At 48.6% G+C, this 18,333-nt stretch overlaps 2 long non-coding RNA genes across 3 annotated transcripts in view; one reads left to right on the forward strand and one right to left on the reverse strand.

The window, feature by feature from the left end:
- Positions 1-2,953: 2,953 nt before the first annotated feature.
- The window catches only part of LOC135228742 (uncharacterized), a 102,678-nt gene continuing 87,298 nt past the window's right edge, over positions 2,954-18,333 (reverse strand). For both annotated transcript variants that reach the window (XR_010319542.1, XR_010319543.1), the window contains exons 6-7: positions 6,116-6,330; positions 2,954-5,657 (exon numbers count right to left, since the gene is read on the reverse strand). This is a non-coding gene — a long non-coding RNA (uncharacterized LOC135228742). The remainder of the gene's footprint in view (positions 5,658-6,115; positions 6,331-18,333) is intronic.
- LOC135228743 (uncharacterized) lies at positions 10,968-14,215 on the forward strand. The gene is made up of 2 exons (XR_010319544.1): positions 10,968-12,118; positions 12,386-14,215. It is a non-coding gene; the product is annotated as an uncharacterized LOC135228743 (long non-coding RNA).

Raw genomic sequence — 18,333 nt, forward strand, 5'->3', positions numbered from 1 at the left:
GAGCTGATGGGAAATGTATGTTCTAGCCAAACACATTGCTGCCTCGATGAGAGCCAGAATTCAGAGTTTTGATTTGCAAGAAAAAGAGGAGAATGGGGATTGGAATTAGCAACTAGCAGTACTCCCACACCATCTGATTTTCAAAAATAGTTCACTCTCTTTGACAAGAAGTTGGCAATTCTCTGTAAACCTCAAGGATTTTTTTCCCTAATTTCTTCCCAGAAGCCACTTGTCTATCTTAAACACACACGAGTTGTACTACTTCCTTCTGTGGCCACTGCAGGTTAGGATTCCTTTTCTAGTTGTCATGATTATCTCAAAAGAGTAAACCTTAAACTTCTTTCTTACTCATTCATCATTTCTCTCTTTTGCACTTTTTCTCTCTCACACACAGGCACAGAAACACCTGATTTTACTCTTCCCATGTTTTTGAGAGTAGAGTGATGGTAACAAAGTGCCCTCATTTCATCCAGTCTAAAATCATCATTATATCCTTGTCAGTGTGGGATCAAACTAAAGTGCATCTAGAGATAAAAGAGGAACCATTGGCAGAATGGGTACACAGAGGATAGAGGTATAGCAAATCCAAGGTAGGGAATCCAGCCAAGGTAGAACGGATGGGAAAAAGGTTGCCAGGTTGGACAAATAAAAATACAGGACACCCAGTTAAATTTTAATTTCAGATAAGTAACGAATAATTTTAGTATATCCCAAATATTCTATGGGACACACTGATACTAAATATTTATTTGTTGTTTAACCGAAACTAAAATTTAACTGGTTACCCTATGTTTTATCTGGCAACCCTAACCAAGAAGAATAGTGTCCACACCATCACAGAGCTGAACACTGCTTCTGTGCCCACTTCTCTAACTACTGACTTCACCTCCTCCCCTGGAGCTTTCCCATAAACGTCTAGCCCGAGAACTACTGTCCAGTATGTTTGGCAAGTCATCAAGACAGCTAAAGCTGAAGCATTCTTTGCAAAAACTTACATTTTTTATTATTTACTGGTACACAGACCCTCTTGGGCATGCAGATGAGCTTCAAGTGGGTCTCTGAATCCACTGAAATTGTGGCCTTATATTGTTTTCATTTATTTATATGCATTCATTCATTCATCCTTTCATTTAGTCATTTGACAAACATTTATGGCTCCTTACTGTATTCAAGGCACTAAACAAAGGTCCAGAGATAACAGTCAAATAACACAGAGTCCCTTCCTTCAAGATGCCCCTGTTATATGTGACATAACCTGCTCTCGGGTGTAGTTAACGGTGGTGTGCCAGGGACCCTTGGCGGATCCTGCAGACATGGCTGGAGGCCTTTTTGGCAACTTGCCATGGTATAAGTCTGTCATTTGTGAGCACACGGACCCTGAAAACTTGTTAGGAGCACACAGTGCTTCAAAGCGTAGGCCACGCCATTGCATCGAGTACTGAAGGGAGCTTCAAGTGAGGGATAGTCTGCTATCTTGCATTATTAGATCACGAGACTCTTTCCACGCTGGCTACTGTGTAGCATTCACTCTGAGAGGACAGAAGCCCAAATGAGAAGCAAAGAATTGTAATTGGAGGTTTTCACTGTCAAGCACTGTGAATGAACAGGACACTTAAGGGAGAGAAGTAATGAGAAGGTCTTTCCCACAGGACCTGATCATAGAAAAACTTCTTAACCTGCCCCCACAAAGACAGGGTTTGGAGAGGGAGTGTAGTGGTCTCTAATCTCTACCCTTTGAAACAGCTGAACAGTTTAAGGAAAGAAACCTCACAGGCAGAGATGCTGGGAAAACAGTGCTAGTTATTCGTGAGATTAAGGGCTTTGCTGAAATACTCTCACAACTAATGTCTAATTCTATCATTGACTTTGGACTGTCAAAGAAAAGGGCTAATATCAACCTTCCTTTTTCAGACCTCCTCCCTACGAACTCAGAATACAGAACTACTCACTTCTTCCCAGCCTCTACAAAGAAGGGAGCAGATTTTGAACATGTATTCTACTCCTGAGGGATGCTGTTATCTTTTATTTTGAAGTTTCTGGTGATTAGATTTGAGAGAGAGAAAGAGAAGATAGATTCAGAGTTCCCAGATTCATCTTAAAAAAAAAACAGCCCATAGCCAGAATGCTCCTTAGAAGCAAGGATGGCGAGACTTGTCTCACGTACTTGAAACATATTATCAGGAGATTCCAGTCCTTCTGGATTCGACAGGGCTTGTAAAACCTACTACAGAAAATCTCCACCCTTAGGTATGGCCCAAGTGCCCCCCTTCTCAGGGGAGGCCATAGATCCTTCTATGCCTCAGGGGACCCATGCTTTGGAGGGCTTCCTTGAAATTTTCTGTCCCCCTCTTGTAGGTGTGCCAGTACCATTTGCGCAGGGTGCCCAGAGCCCAGACTGGGATCTCCGTGAACCTTGTTGCCTGTTTTGTCCTTTGGAGCACTCTCTAATTCTCTACTTCATGGGTAGAGTTCACCAGATACCCCAAGAAACTCAGGCCTATATATCCATGGGATTGTCCCGGATCTTCTGGGCTAGGCCCTGGATCTAGAATGGTAGTCTGGTGAGCAGATTGCTCCTGATGGCAAAAGCAGTCCTTCTTGTGTGGGATCACATGAGATTAGAATCAATTCACAGTTGGGGAAAAGATAATTTGCCAGCTCCACTAACCAGCAGAGCTCAGGACAGAAGCGGCTCCTGTCCAGGCATAAACGGTCCATGGACTTTGAATATCATTTCCCCCTGCATGGACCTGTGAAAGCTTATTCCAGGAGAATAGGCCCTTGATGGCAGACTGCAACCATTTCAGCAGTGCAGTGGAGAGGTGGATGTTTGATATTTAACACCCCTTTGCCTATTACAAAGGGTCCTCACCTACCACATCAGGGGCAAAAGGACTGGTGGCTCCACTCAGGTCACCCAGCCACCCGTGACAGGGTCCAAGGATAACTGGTACCTCCCAGTCCTTACAACCAAAAGCATTGGGGCCCATGGTCCATCTGCAGATCCTACCCACCTGTACGCTCTAGGGAACAGGGACGTGCTTTCCTCACAGACACTTGCGGGACTTTTCTCAGTCCCCTGCCTTGTTCACAGCATGACTCCCTACTGGAACCAGATACCAGTACCTGCAACAATCACCTCTGACCCTCTAAGATTGTAGGACAGAGCTTGTACCACACACTACATGATGAGCTACCTGGATACCTGAGCTGAACCCATACAAGAAAAGTGAATGGACTCCTAGACTGTTATATCTGATAACAGCTCTAGCCATCTGGTGACAGGACAGCAGAGCTTCAAAGGCGAAAATAATCCAGCTAGCTCACTCAAGCAACCCATCTGAGCATATCAAAACAAAACAAGCAAAGAAGCTAGGATACAGGAGACAAAAAATCTTGTGAGTGGGTCACTAGGGGTAATAGTGAGTGGTGGTACTCCCTTTTCCACCCCTTGATTCTTGGACCCATGAATCCTGGCTATGGGAGATACAACACTGTATACTGGATGCTGCTTTAGAGCATATACAGCCTCTAGGTGAACACTGCCCCAACCCTGCAAGGTACTGCTACCTAGCTGGCACTGTAGTTGTGTCTTTAGGAATCCATTCCATCATTCTATCAAACCAGCTACTTCAGCATGATGGGGAACATTGTAAGACCAGTGAATTCCAGGAGCATGGGCCCACTGCTGCATTTCACTTGCTGTGAAGGAAGTCCCTTGATTCAAAGAAATACACGTGGGATACTGTGATGGTGGATAAGGCATTATCTAAGTGCATGGGTGGTAGTTATGGCAGAAGCATTGCATGCAGGGAAGGTAAATCCATATTCAGAGTAAACGTCTATTCCCGTAAGAAATGTTGCCCTTTCCATGATGGAAGTGGTCCAATGTAATCAGCTTGCCACCAGGTTGCTGGATGATCACTTTGAGGGATGGGGCCATATCGGGGACTCAGGGTTGGTCTCTGCTGCTGGCAGATTGGACACTTAACAGTGGCTGTCACCAAGGTGGCCTTGATGAGTAGAAGTCCATGTTGCTAGGCCCATGCATAACTTCCATCCCTGCCATCATGGCCACTTTGTTCATGAGCAATGATGGGAGTACCTGGGAAAGGAGGACGAGTGGTTTCCACAGAACACGTCATCCTATCCACTTGATTGTTAAAGTCTTCGTCTGCTAAGTTCAGTCTTTAGTGAGGGTTCATACGAGACACAAATATCTTCACTTCTTTGGCCCATCCAAAGAGGTTTATCCACATACCTCTCTTCCCCATAAATCCTTGTCTCCAGTTTCCCAATCGTGTCCTTCCAAGTCCTGGATAATCCAGCTAAACCACTGGCCACAGCCCATGGATCAGTACACATACAATCGCACATCTGGCCATTTCTCCTTCCAGGCAAAGTGAACACCCAGGTGCACTGCTCGAAGTTCTGCCCCCTCCTTGGGAGGATTTCCCTTCACCACTGTCCTTCAGGGAGGTCCCAGGAAGGGGCTGTAGTGCTGCTGCTCTCCATTTTCAACTAGTGCCTGCATATTGCACAGAACCATCTGTAAACAAGGCACGAGTTTTCTCATCTTCAGTCACCTGATCATAAGGAGCTCCCCATGAGGCCATAGGTGCAGACTGGGAAATGAAAGGTATGTGACAGGAGTGAAGACCATGGCCATTTGGGCCATTTCCTCATGCAACTTACTTGGACCCTCACATCCTGCTCAGGCCCGACCTTGTATATATCACTTCAATTAATGATGGAGTGCTGCTGGGCAAGTCCAACTTTATGACTCTGTGGGTCAAACAACATCCAGTTCATAATGGGAAGCTCAGGCCACATGCTGACTCGGTGGCCCATGGTTAAGTGTTCAGTCTCTACTAAGGCCCAGTAACAAGCCAAAAGCTGTTTCTCAAAAGGAGAGTAGTTATCTGCAGAGGATGGTAGGGCTCTGCTCCAAAATCCTACAGATCAGTGCTGTGATTCACCGAGAGGGGCCTGTTCTTCAAAACGAGGATGAAGAAAAAGGCATTAGCCAGATTAATGGCTGCATACCAGGTACCAGGAGATGTGTGAATTTGCAGTTCACTCCTCCAAGGAAACTCCTCTTCCAACTGATTGGCTGCTCACGTCAGATCACAAAATGGAAGCTGATTACATAATTTCTGCCAAACCCCTGAGAATCATGGCTTAACCAAATTGACACATAACATTAACCATTACAGTGGTGATGAAAATGTTCTGAAGTAGATACTGATGATGGTTGAATAAGACTGTAAAAGTACATAAAGCCACTATACTACACACTTTAAAACTATTAAAACATTTTATTCTATGAGAAATCTACCTGTTAAAATGGTATAAACCATAAAGTATAAAATGACCTGGAAAAATACTACGACAAAACCAAAAAAATTCCCACTCAGGTGAGCTGAAGAAAGGGTCTGGTTCTGGAGCTGAAGTTTCCTAGCTGTGAATGAGGGGTGGCTGTGGAGGAGGTGCGGCAAATGACTCAACCTCTGGTGACCGAGGCAGAGCTGGAGATGGAGGACCTGGTGCTCTATAGAGCTCTTATGTTCAGCAGGAGCAGGATCGACATCAGCAGGTGGTCCAGGAGCTGGTTCTGAAAATCACCCATGTGGTCCCTGTCCCAAGGAGCTCACAATCTGTAACGGAAACATGAAGATGGGTAAAAGAATGAAAACAAATACATGCAAAGAAAAGAGCATATTTTATACAGAAAATAAAGCAGGGTGCTGCGAGATAAGGCTAGGGTGTGGTCCAAAAAGCCTTACTAAGGTGACATTTATGTGTGACTGAATGACAGGAGGGACCAGCCCTGCATGAGTCCGGGTACAGTGTGCCAGGGAGAAGACACAGCTGGTGCAGAGGCTGGAAGGCAGACATGAGTTTGCCTAGAGGGAGGGTTGAAATGCAGCCAGTATGGCTAGAGGGAGCTGAGGAGGAGAGGAGGCAGGGAGGAGGAGGACAGATCGAGGACCCATAACCTGGTGGGCTAGAGGAGTTATCTATTGCTCTGTGATAACAACACCCCCAAAAGTAATGACTCACAACAGCACACAGCACACAGTCTCTATGCGCCAGGAATCCAGGCATGGCTTACCTGGGAACTGCCCCAAGTTCTCAGGAGCCTGTGGTGGTTGTCTCAACTGAGTCTTGATTCGGGAGATCTGCTCCCTACTCACTTCCATGTTATGAGCAGGACTCTGAGAGCTGCTGGACTTAGGGGCTTCATTTCCTCTTTGTTGATCAGGATCCTCCCTCAGCTCTTTGTCACATGAGTCTTTCCATGTGCAGGTCATACATCACAGTGGATTCCTGGGGGGAGAGTGAGAAATAAATAACAGACAGAGAGATGACTGAGAGACAGGCAGTCAGACAGACAGAGAGAGAGAATAAAACAGAGCCAAGAAACATTGCCCCAAATGGGGTCATTATGAGTTGAAATTGACTCAGTGGCACCTAACACCAAGAACAACATTCTTGACAAGCGAGTCCTTGAGTCCAATCCACACTGAGGGGAGGGGGCCACACAGGATGTGGAGACCAGGAGGTAGGATTCGTGGGAGCCATCGTGCAGGCTGCCTACCCCCAAGTCTGAGATGAAGCACTGGGTTAGATTCTAAATGCAACGGAAGTTATTGGAAGGTTTTATGCAGAGAGTAACAATATCTGACGTTCATTTCATTCCAACCCCTCCTAGTGCAGACTGGGAATTGAGGCCAAGAGGGGAAGGGACTTTCCCAAGCTCACACCAAGAGAACCGAGCCCTGTTTGGGGATCTACTCCATGCTGCTTCCCACCCCTGCTTGAAATTCTTTCATCTCTGAGTTTGTGCATTAGGCACAGGGGCAGATTATGCAATAGGTAAGGTAAGCATGGTGATCACCACATCTTTGATGCGGCAAAGCCCATGTGAAATTTTTCACTACAGATGAGTAAGTAAGCACAAGTAGACCTGTGCTTGCCTTGCTTACAAGGTCATCTGCCCCTGTCAGGGACTGTAAATTTGAAAAGAGGCTTTGATTCTGTAGGAAGGTACTCTGGGGATGGGAGAGGCAGATGCCAGCCATACCTAGAAGCAGAGTATTAGATGTGGTGAAAAATAAGAAAAGGTGAAAATGTTCACTACAGATGATCTGGTAAGCAGGTAAGCCATATGCTTATCTTGACTATTAGATAATCCACCCCTGATTAGCTACAGGTAATGCCAGCCCACGGGTTCTATAGGTGTTATCTCACATATACCTGCTGAGGTCCCTAGGAAGATGCTAGCTAGAATGATCCCTATTGTGTGGGTATGGGGACTGGGGAGGCTCTGGGCAGCACAAAGACTTGTCCAGGGTCACAAACTGATTGAGAGGGATGAGCTTTGTCTGAACCCAGCTCTGTCTGCACAAAGCTGGGGCCCTGGCTTCACCCAGGCCTTCCCCAGGTCTTGGGGCGGGGGAGGGGAAGGGTTGTGTTGGTGTCAGTGTGTACAGTTATAGAGATGGCATGGGGACAGGTGAGCATTCAGCACCCCGGGGGGACTTTGGGGAGGTCTTATCTAACATCAGGCCCAAGTCAGGAGACCCAGGACGTGACCTCACTTCCTTGACGACAGACTACACAGAACTTGGAACCCTGGTATCCAGGCCCCTACCCAGCTTCAAGTGGAGACACTCAAACTAGGAACATGTTTTCTTGTTGTCTCCCATCTTCCCTTGTATCAAAGCTTGAAAGACCCAGGAGTTCGACACTTTCACCAAGGCTGAGACATGGTCTCGTCCCCCAACCACGGAAGCTCAGGCCATTTACCAAAAAGAATCCAAAGGTAACACAGAGTGGCCCAGGGCTGCCAATCCAGGCCAGGCCACCACTGTGAGGGGTCAGGGAAGGAGATGGCATGTGACCTGGGGAGGTCTGGGAGGGGAGGAGTGATAATGAGGATGATGAAAATGGTGCTGCTGCTTCAGGACTAGCACACATTGAGGGCAACCCCAAGCTCTCCACCCCCACGGCCTCTCACCCTACTGGGTTCATGGGCCTGAGTCTGACCGTGGCTGGGCCTAGTCCATCAGCTTGGGTGCCTTGGGGAGGCTGGGGACTGGGGTGGCAAATGTGGAGACCTCTTTCACTTCCCTGTCTTGACCCCCCTGATCAGACAGAGCAGTGGGATGTAAGTCTACCCAGGGGTTCCAGTTCAGACCAGGCCTTAGGGAGGGACTGTTGGGGTCACAGGCTGACTCAGCACTCTCACCTGGACCTTCTCTGAGATCCAGCTCACCCTGAGTGTGGCAGTCAACGTGCAGCCCTAGCTGCTGGCCTGCCTGGGCCACTGCTGACCCTGTGCCAGCCCAGCTTCTGCCAGATCCTGCTGCTATAGGCAGGGGTTGATTTTTCTATCCGTGGACTTGGTCAGGGCTGGATGGTGCTGCCCACAGTCCAGCCCGCCCAGCATGGGGGAGCTGGGAGCTCCTCGGAGGCACAAGGGCTTGAGGGGCAGAGAGAGAAAGAGGCGGCACAGACGGGCTCTTGATGCCTCCCTGGCCGCTGCCGGCACTGTCTCTGCAGAACGCCCAGCAGGAGATCCCCAAGGAAAAGGAGAATGGCATCACCTACTCGGTCTACCCCAAGAAAGGGACCAGGAAGGGCTGGCACAGGTTCTGGGTGAGTGTGGGGGGAGGGGAGTGGCATCCCCCTGCAGAGATCCAAGATGACCAGGGCGCCCCATGGCCCAGACACCTCCCTGTAGACCTCTTGAGGGTCCCCAGACCCCTCACAAATGAATTAACCTTCCCCCCCATCCCCCACTGCCCTCCCTGCCCTGTCCGGCTACAAAGTTACTGTTCACATAAGCCCATGCATATTTTGCGCGTTGCTGCTGTTTTAGTGTTTAACTTTCAACCCCAGGACCCCAGGCAGCAGTCGGCTGGACTGTCCCTCCACACCTTCTCCCAGCTTCACACAGCATCACACTTAGCAGGACTCTTTTACCCTAGAGCACAAGGCTCAGGCTATGACACACCTTTTTCTACAACTTGCAATCTGGGGGAACACAACACGTGACCCTTTCAGGTCAGAGGCTATATCCTGACTTGCTGTAGAATGTTCCAGAAGAGAGGCCTGCTCCCACAGTGACTGAGTCTCTCACTGCTGCTGGCCCTGGACTGATTCCTTCTGCTGCCCTTTCAGCAGGGCTGCAGAAACGCTTGCACGTGTCCTCATATCCTGACCCACCCAGGACAGACTCCCAGGAGTGGCATGCTGGGGGAAGGATGTGCACATTTCAAGTTAGGATCACTACAGCCAGACTCCTTCCCAAAACAGCTGTCGCAGTCCCATGGCCCAGCAGATTGTGATGCTGGCTGCGTCTCTGCATTGAGCCTGTTCCAGGTGTTACGGTTCTTTTCCATTTTCCCTATCTGCTGTCAGGGTGGCCAACAGAACTGCAGGGTGGCTTTCAGGCACTTGTTGGCCCTGAGAAGCTGAGCCACCTCTCAGTCCTTTACCAACCATTCACATTTGCCCTCCCTGAGCCATCTGTTCAGATCCTTAGTTCTGTGGGGGTCTTTTTGCCACCCCAGGATCTCTAGGCTAACACCCTTGGCTGGATCTGGGTGCTCAAAACCCCCTTTAATGTACAGAAAGAAAAGTCCGTGTCTTGCTTACCTCATGGGTGCCTGCTCTGTGCACTGTCTTCATCTGGGAGGAAGTGAGCTTGCACCAGACCTTCCCCTCCGAGTCAGGAACAGAGCAGGCCTCACCTAGCACAGAGGAAACCTCACGGAGCCCTAGTTTCAGACAGTTCTGGGCTCTGACCAGGTGACTTTAAGTTGACAATGGATGTCACCAAGCTTCTGTTTTCACACCTCTGGAATGGGGTGTTTTGTGAGGACTCACTGGGATACTGCTCTTCCTTCAGGGAGATACCATGGTTACTTCGTTAACAAAATCACTTCAGGTTCCTAATGTTTGCAATCATCCCCCACCTCCAATCCTGCTTGGAAAGCTGAGTTCTCTTTGCTGCTAAAAGCACTTGTGTCCCACCTCCTGCCACAGATCACTGAGGGAGACGGAGTACCTAGTCTGACCTCTGGGCCCACAACACTCCTGGTGGTTCATGGGGCTGCCTCTGACAGTGTGTCCCTCCTCTGTCCCACCCCAGTGTGTCTGTGGTTCTGACGAAGACCTGAATGAGGCCTGGGTGATGAAAACCTTCAAGGCAGGCTCACTGCAGAAGCTGGTGGAGCTCCTGGTGCCCGCCTACATAAAGGGTGACATCTCCTACATCAAAATCTTTCTGGGAGCCTACAGAACCTACGCCACCACCCAGCAGGTCCTAGACCAGCTTCTCCGAAGGTGAGCGCCCCACCCTCCATAGCCCAATGGGGACTCTACCTGCTACCAGCTGTGAGTCTGAAGAATGTCACTTCACTACTCAGAGCCTCAGTTTTCTTCCCTGAGAAGAGGGGTGGTGAAGGTCCAATCGGCTAGAATTACTGTCAGGACCACATGGGATAAGCCACAGGAAGTGTGTACCTGGAGCCCAGCTCTAAGATGAAGGGTGCTGGAGGGCCTGAGATGTTCACATTTATTATTTTCCTCTCCCCCATGAAGAAGCTTTCTGCCTCACCCCTCACTGACTACGCACCCTTGAGCAAACCTACTTCCCATTCGTAAAGGGGAGTTTGAGATTCCATTTAGTGGGTCCTTGGTATAGCCAGAACAGGGATCCCTGTAGGCTGATAGAGGGGCACCAGGACTCTTAGATACCTGGGAGGGTGCTGGTTGGGTTCACTCATTCACCAGTCACCCATGAAGCCCCTACTGTTGCAGACACAGTTCTCGGTATTTAGCACTGTTCAGCGAACAAAGCAGATAAGAAGCCCTGCCCTCCTGGGCCTCCAGTCTGAGAATCAGACAGGAACACTAGACATCTTAAGCAAGTAGTGTCCACAGTGCATTAGATGTGACACCCTCATACCACCTCTAGGTATGGATGTAACCACCCCTATTCTGCTGAGTACGGTGAGCCCCAGGAGCAGCTGAAATGGTGAGTGGACTTTGGGTGGAGAAGGAGGGACTGAGGTTTTAGGGGGCCTGTGTCTGGATTGGGGCTGGCAGACCCTGGGCCCCACACATCTAGATTCCACTAGAGGGATGAGTTTAAAGACACCCCCTGCAGGGCGTAAGCAGTCATTGAGAGCTAGGAGTGGAACCTGGGCATCCTGGATAGTAGAGGGGAGGCTGGGGGCTCAGAGATGCCCCTGAGAGAATTCATCTTCCCACAATCCCCTCACATCACCTGTTGCTCCCTCCCCTATTTGGGGCCCAAAACAGGAGGTGCTGGGGGAGGAGGAGCGGGGGGTGGAGAAAATTGCTCCCAAATCCTGATCACCAGTCATGGGTGCTCAGCTGCATGAGGGGCCCCTGTCCCAGGGAAGAACAGTCTCCATGGGAGAAGAGGCCCTCACATGCATGCAGAGAGCCAGGCAGCACGTTGGTGCACACGCTCCAGAGGAGGGGTCCTATGGCCTGGGCATCTGGATCAGGGTACGGTCTCCATGTGTCGCCCAGCATCAGATAATCCTGGAGCACTACTGAGGTGAACATGCAGACACACATCTCCGTTCCCTTAGAGTGTTACTATCCAGTGCGGAGAGGGCCAGGGGACAGAAAGGGATGTAATTCAGGCTCCCCGAGGAGGGAGAGTTGGACAGACCATTGATGGGGAGCTCCCAGGGACAAGGCTCTGTGCTAGCCCCATCAGTGACCAGGCCTGCCACCGTCAGGGCAGCCAGAGGGCATGATACAGGGTGGTGCTGACCTTTGGGAGGTCAACGGTACAGGGGTAGACAGAGGGACTCGCCCCTTGCAGGGGTGCCCTGGGAGGGCAGTGTGGTGGGAAAAGCCAGGCTTCTGACCCTGCTTTTCACCACCCACCCCCAGCGCCATCTCTTTTATCCTGGGCACATGGCTAAAGGAATACTCGGAGGATTTCAATCAGCCCCCGGACTTCCCCTGCCTAAAGCTCATGGTGGAGTATGTGCACGTGAACATGCCAGGCTCACATCTAGAGCACGATGCCCAACTTCTCTTGGCACGGCTGGATCAAATGGAGGTCACTGAGGCAGAGCCAGAGGGTGAGGAAGACTGGGCATGACTGCATGTGAGCTTGTGAAGGGGACATGGGAAGGCCCCCAGAGGCTGGGGTTGAGCCAGGGATCTGAGTAACTTCAGACCCTCCTGTGGTAGACCACAGTCTGGGAAGACTTCCTGGGGTGGAAATTCTTGGGAATGGGCTTCTCTTCATGGCAGTGGGTGTTTTCCATCATTGGGAAGGCATGAGGAAAGGCAGTCATGTTGGTGAACTTTTCTCCTCTTGCAGCTCCAGAGCCGGGGCCAGCGCCAATTGTAAAAGAAGCTCAAGAGCTAACTCTGCCCCAAGAACCGGCTCCTGGACAATCTCCTGGGGAAAATTCTGCTCCTGTATCAGCACCAGAGCTCCACAGCGCACCACCTATTATGTCATCAGCTCCAGCACTGCTACCAGATGGAGAGCTGCCTGGAGGGGTGGATCCCTATCCTGGGCCACCTCCAGAAATGGCTCCCGGACCACCAGCTGATGTCAATCCTGCTCCTGCTGCTGCTCCAACACTGGAGCTTGATGTAACCCAGGTCTTCCCCCAGCTCCATCACCAGCATCAGATGGAGACTGAGATGGAGAGGTGGATTACCATCCTCAGCCACCTCCAGAACCGGATACTGGACCACCAGCTGACATGGATCCTGCTCCTGCTCCACCACAGGAGGTCAACAGAGCTCCAGCTATTCCGTCACAAGCTTTGGCTCTGGCAGCAGATGGATAGGCCACTGGACGTTCAGATTCTTAAGCTGGGCCACCGCCTGAGCCAGATCCTGGACCACCTTGTGTTGTCGATCCTGATCCTGTACCAACACCGAAGCTCAACAGAGCACCACCTATCCCATCTCCAGACGGACAGCCAGCAGGAGAGCTGGATTTTTACCCTAGGCAACTTCCAGAACAGACTCAAGGACCACTTCCTCAGTCAGATCCTGCTCTTGCAACAACATTGGAGCTGGGTACAACAACAGGTCCTCCATCACCAAGTCGAGCACTGGCACCCGACAGAGAGCCTACTGAAAGATCAGATTCTCTCCCTGGGCCAAGACCATAACGAGCTCCTGGAAAGCCTGCTGAGATCCATCATGCGCCTGAACTAACACTGGAGCTCCATAGAACACCATCACTAGCTCCAGGACTGGCAGCAAATGGAGAGCCACCTGGAAGATCAGATTCTGGGCTACATCCAGAACTGGCTCCTGGACCACTGGCTGATGTCAGTCCTGCTCCTGTTCCTCGACCAACACCAGAGCTCAATGTAGCCCACAGCCCTCCATCTCGATCTCTAGCCCGGGCACCAGGAGAAGAGCCTGATGGAGGGCTCGATTCCCATTCTGGGCCACCTACAGAACTCCTTGCTCAACCACCTGCTCCTGCACAAACACCGGAAGTCCTTAGAGCAACAGCTATTTCCTCACCAGGTCCAGCAGTGGCACTGGACAAAGAGTCCGCAGGAGGGGCGGATTTCCATCCTGGGCCACCTCCAACTGGCTCATGGACAAACAGCTGATATCGATCCTGCTCCTACTCCAAGACTCGAGCCCCATAGAATATTAAGTCCTCCACTGCTAGCTCTGCCTTGGGCACCAGAGGCGAAGCCACTTGCCATGCCTCCTCCACAGCAGCTCCTCATTCACTGCCAGGGAACATCAGCCTCAGAACCAGACATTTTCTTTTTCTCACATCAGTGGGTATTTTTTTTTTTTTTGCTTTGTTGTATTTTTCCAGCTCAATTTATACTTTAGAGTTTATACTATATTAACTGGTAGTTTTCTCATTAAATAAAGTTTTGTTTTAATAGCTTGAAAGTATGTAATAGCAGTGGGTTACCTACTATCACAATCCTATTCAACCATCAGCACTATCTACTCTAGAACACTTTCATTACCACTGGGATGGTTAATGTTATATGTCAACCTGGGCAGGCCATGATTCTCAGGGATTTGGCAGAAATTATGTAATCATCCTCCATTTTGTGATCTGATGTGAGCAGCCGATCTGCTGGAAGAGAAATTTCCTTGGGGATATGGCCTGAAAAAAATACATTTTCTGCGGTATGCAGCCATTAATCTGGCCAATGCACTTCTCTCTATCCGTGTTTTAAAGGGCCACCAGAAGCAGTTTGCCTTCAGCTGGTCAGGCCAGCAATACACTTTCACTATTTTATCTCAGAGGTATATCAGCTCTCAAGCTCTATGTGATAATTTAGTTCACGGGGAACTTGATCACTTTTCCCTTCCATAAGACGTCACACTGGTCCATTACATAAACAGCATTATGCTGACTGAACCTAGTAAGAAAGAAGTATCAGTACTCTAGACTTATTGGTAACATATTTGCATGCTAGAGGGTGGAAAATTATTCTGACAAAAACCCAGGTGCCTACATCTCAGCGAAAAATCTAGGGCTCCAGCGTGTGGGGGATGTTGAGATATTCCTTGTAAACTGAGCGATAAGTTGATCTATCTGGCCCTTCCTACAACTAAAAAGAAGGCACAACACTTGTTGGGCCTCTTTGGATTTTGGAGGCATCATATCCCTCATTTGGGTGTGCTACTCCAGCCTATTTATCAAATGACTTGAAAAGCTGCCAGTTTTGACTAGGGCCCACAAGAAGAGAAAGCTCCGCAACAGATTCAGGCTGATGTCCAAGCTGCTCTGCCACTTGGGCCATACGATCTGGGAGATCCAATGGTTCTGGAAGTGTCAGTGGCAGACAGAGATGCTGTTTGGAGTCCTGTCTGGAGTCTTTGCAGGCCCCTACTGGTGAATGACAGTGCAGACCCTTAGGATTTTGGAACAAAGCACTGCCATCATCTGCATTTAACTACTCTCCTTTTGATAAACAGCTTTTGGCTTGTTACAGGGCCTTAGTAGAGACTGAACACTTAACCACGGGACACCAAGTTACCACGCGGCCTGAGCTGCCCGTCATGAACTGGGTGTTGTCTGACTCACAGAGCCATAAAATCGGATGTGCTCAGCAGCACTCCATCAGTAAGTGGAAGTCGTATCTACGATATCGGGCCTGAGCAGGATCTGAAGGCTCAAGTAAGTCGCATGAGGAAATGGCCCCAATGCCCATGGTCTCCACTCCTGTTACATTATCTGCCCTTTCCTAGTCTTCATCTATGGCCTCATGATCAGTTGACTGAGGAAGAGAAAGCTGGTGTCTGGTTTACAGGTGTTCCTCTGCATGATATGCAGGCACCATCTGAATGTGGACAGTGGCAGCAAAGCACTACAGCCCCTTTCTGGGACCTCCCTGAAGGACACTGGTAAAGGAATAGCCTCTCAATGGGCAGGACTTCAATCAGTGCACATGAGTATTCGCTTTACGTGGACGGAAAAATGGCCAGATATGCAATTGTGCACGGATTCACAGGTTGTGGCCGATAGTTTGACTGGATAGACAGGGACGTGGAAGGAACATGATTGGAAATTTGAAGTCAAGGAAGTATGAAGAAATGGCATGTGACAGACCTCTCTGAACAGGCCAAATAAATGAAGGTGTTTGTATCCCATGTGAATGCTCTGCCTTAGGCAGCGTTCTCTAAAGAAGCAAAACCAGTTAAGTGTATAAATATGTATATATAGAGAGAGATTTATATCTAGGAAAGGGCTCACACGGTTTTAGAGGCCATAACACCACAAGTCTGTGGGTCAGGATAGAGGCCTCTCCTGATTCACGTAGCCTCAGGTGCTGGTGAACCCAAGTTCGGCAGGCTGGAGAGCAGGGCTGTTGCTCACAGGCTGTGAAGGTCAATGAATCCCAAGACTGGCAGACAAGACCACAGGTAAACTGCTAGCTCAAGTCCCAAAATCTGGAGGTCAGGTGAACAGGACCCAGCTGCAGAATCCAGAATGAGCAAACCCCTCCGAGCCCTGCCAGAACGTCTGCGCACATTGGATGCAGGACACATGCCCAAGGAAACTCCTCTTCAACCAATTGCCTACTCACATCGTATGGCACCATGGGGGCAATCACATATGAAATCTCAACAGGCAAGTGACCACAACATGACATGACTGCCAAAACTCTGAGAATCATGGTACAGCCAAGTTAACACACACTCTTAACTATCACAGTTCACCCTTTGTCAACTTGGTACCGGTACACATCTCCTTAAACCATATATAATCTCTGCATAAAGACAATTATAAAGTCATTCTTTTGCCTAACATGATACAATAAACACACATACAGCTAAAAATGCACTAGCTCTATTTACATCTTATATTTTATAACTTGAGAAAACAAAAATATTTGATGCACACATAAAAAGCAGAAATACTCATAACAGTTACAGTTCTCGTTTCCTCAATTGGTCGCATGAGCGTAAGTGGTATTTAGAACTACCTTCTTCCACCACTCATTCCACATTCCCTTTGGCCTAAGCAAGCATCTCAGTTGGTCGTGGCTCTTTGCCTGGTGGGGTGGCCGAACCTATCATTCCTAAAGGGTCTGGGCCATTAGTAGTCATGTTGGAACTCAGTTGCTGTCATTTTCCACTGATTTTAATCAAAGGGCATGTGTGATGGTTAAGATTGCATGTCTCAACGTGGCTGGGCCATGATTCTCTGTGTTTTGCCAGTTGTATGATGTTTGATCACTTCCCTGTTGAAATCTGGTATGTGATCACCCTCATAATGGAATCTTCTGAGTGGTTTCAGTGCAGGTAGAGCCTGTGGTGGCTCACTCCCCGCTCAGCCTTTATCTCTTCACCCTCTGCCACCTAATTCCTTCTGCTCATCTTGCCAAGGCTCTTGGCCTATTCTGGATCCTGCACATGTCTCTTGTTCATCGGACCTCCAGTTCTTGGGACTGGAGCTAGCAGCTTACCTGCTATCTTGGGATTCATCAACCTTCACAGCCTGTGAGCAGGAGCCCTGCTCTCCAGCCTGCTAATCTTGGGTTTGCCAGCCCCTGTGGCTACATGAATCAGGAGAAGCCTCTATGCTGATCCACCGACTTGCAACTCTACAATCATGTAAGCTGTTTCCTTGATGTAAATCTCTCCATATACATATTTATAAACTTGACTAGTTTTGCTTCTCTAGAGAACTTCTGACACCAGAAATGTTGTAGTTCTCAAACCAAAATTCTTACTCTGTACAGATTAAAAAAGCAAAGAATTTTATTGAGGGATAGTACAGCTCAAGCTGGGCCAGACTAAGTGAAAGTACAAAGTGCTCCACAGGGGCTAAGCAAAGAGTGGTTTTTATGCACATTTTATAGCCGAATAAAGCAGTTCTTTCTTCATATCTGATCAGCCACATACTTCCTGAGAATGGTCTATACAAACTTTTTTTTTTTCTAAGAATGATTCTAACATACTGTTCCTGGAACATTTCTGTTTAACATTTTCTGAAAACTATTATGTTAGTCAGCTAAATGCCCCTCACCCCCCGCTTTGCTTACCAGAAAGTAGTGTGTTAACTCCATGTTGTGAGCCCATCCTAAATGCCTCTAGTTTTGGATTCTGCTAGCACACCCCTCATCTACCTTCTCAACCTCAGCCATATAAACCAGCAAAGAAAGTAGAAGACTTTCTGTTTCTGAGTTGCATAGAATCCAGGGTCAGACTCTTGAGCTCGAACTAGGCCAGACCTGAGTAATCCGGCACAGAGCTGCTATAGTTAGAAGTGACCAGAACTTGAACCTACACTAAGATGCCTGGTTATTTTCTTCTTGCATGGGCTACAAATGTTGTCTTTGGTTTACAGTTATGGAGGATTAGAACACTTCCCCTGAACATTTACCTCATTACATAAAGTTAAATGGATTAAAGGGCTTCCCTGACTATAAAATAGCTCTCTGCAAAATTGAGATTAAAGATCACAATATCTGAAGAGTTGCCATATTAGAAGACGGATAACAGAATTTTGAATGAGAACATGTGTTGGTTAGGTAGACAGCAAACTCCATATCTTTTAATGTGAGATCTCACTGAACAACCTTTAAGATAAATTATAAGCAGAGTATTTTGGTTAATAAAATCAATGATATCAAAACCTGTTCTCCATACTCCACCCCTACACATACGCATAAATACTATAGCAATTAACCTTTGCTATGGGCAAATGGGACCCCTGGTGGCGTAGTGATTAAGTGCTATAGCTGCTTTTTTTTTTAGAGAACCCAGCCTAAGACATTTGGTACCCAGAGTGGTTCTAGAGAAACAAAATTG

This window comes from Loxodonta africana, chromosome 27 (genome assembly GCF_030014295.1).
Source record: "Loxodonta africana isolate mLoxAfr1 chromosome 27, mLoxAfr1.hap2, whole genome shotgun sequence".
Lineage (NCBI taxonomy): Eukaryota > Metazoa > Chordata > Mammalia > Proboscidea > Elephantidae > Loxodonta > Loxodonta africana.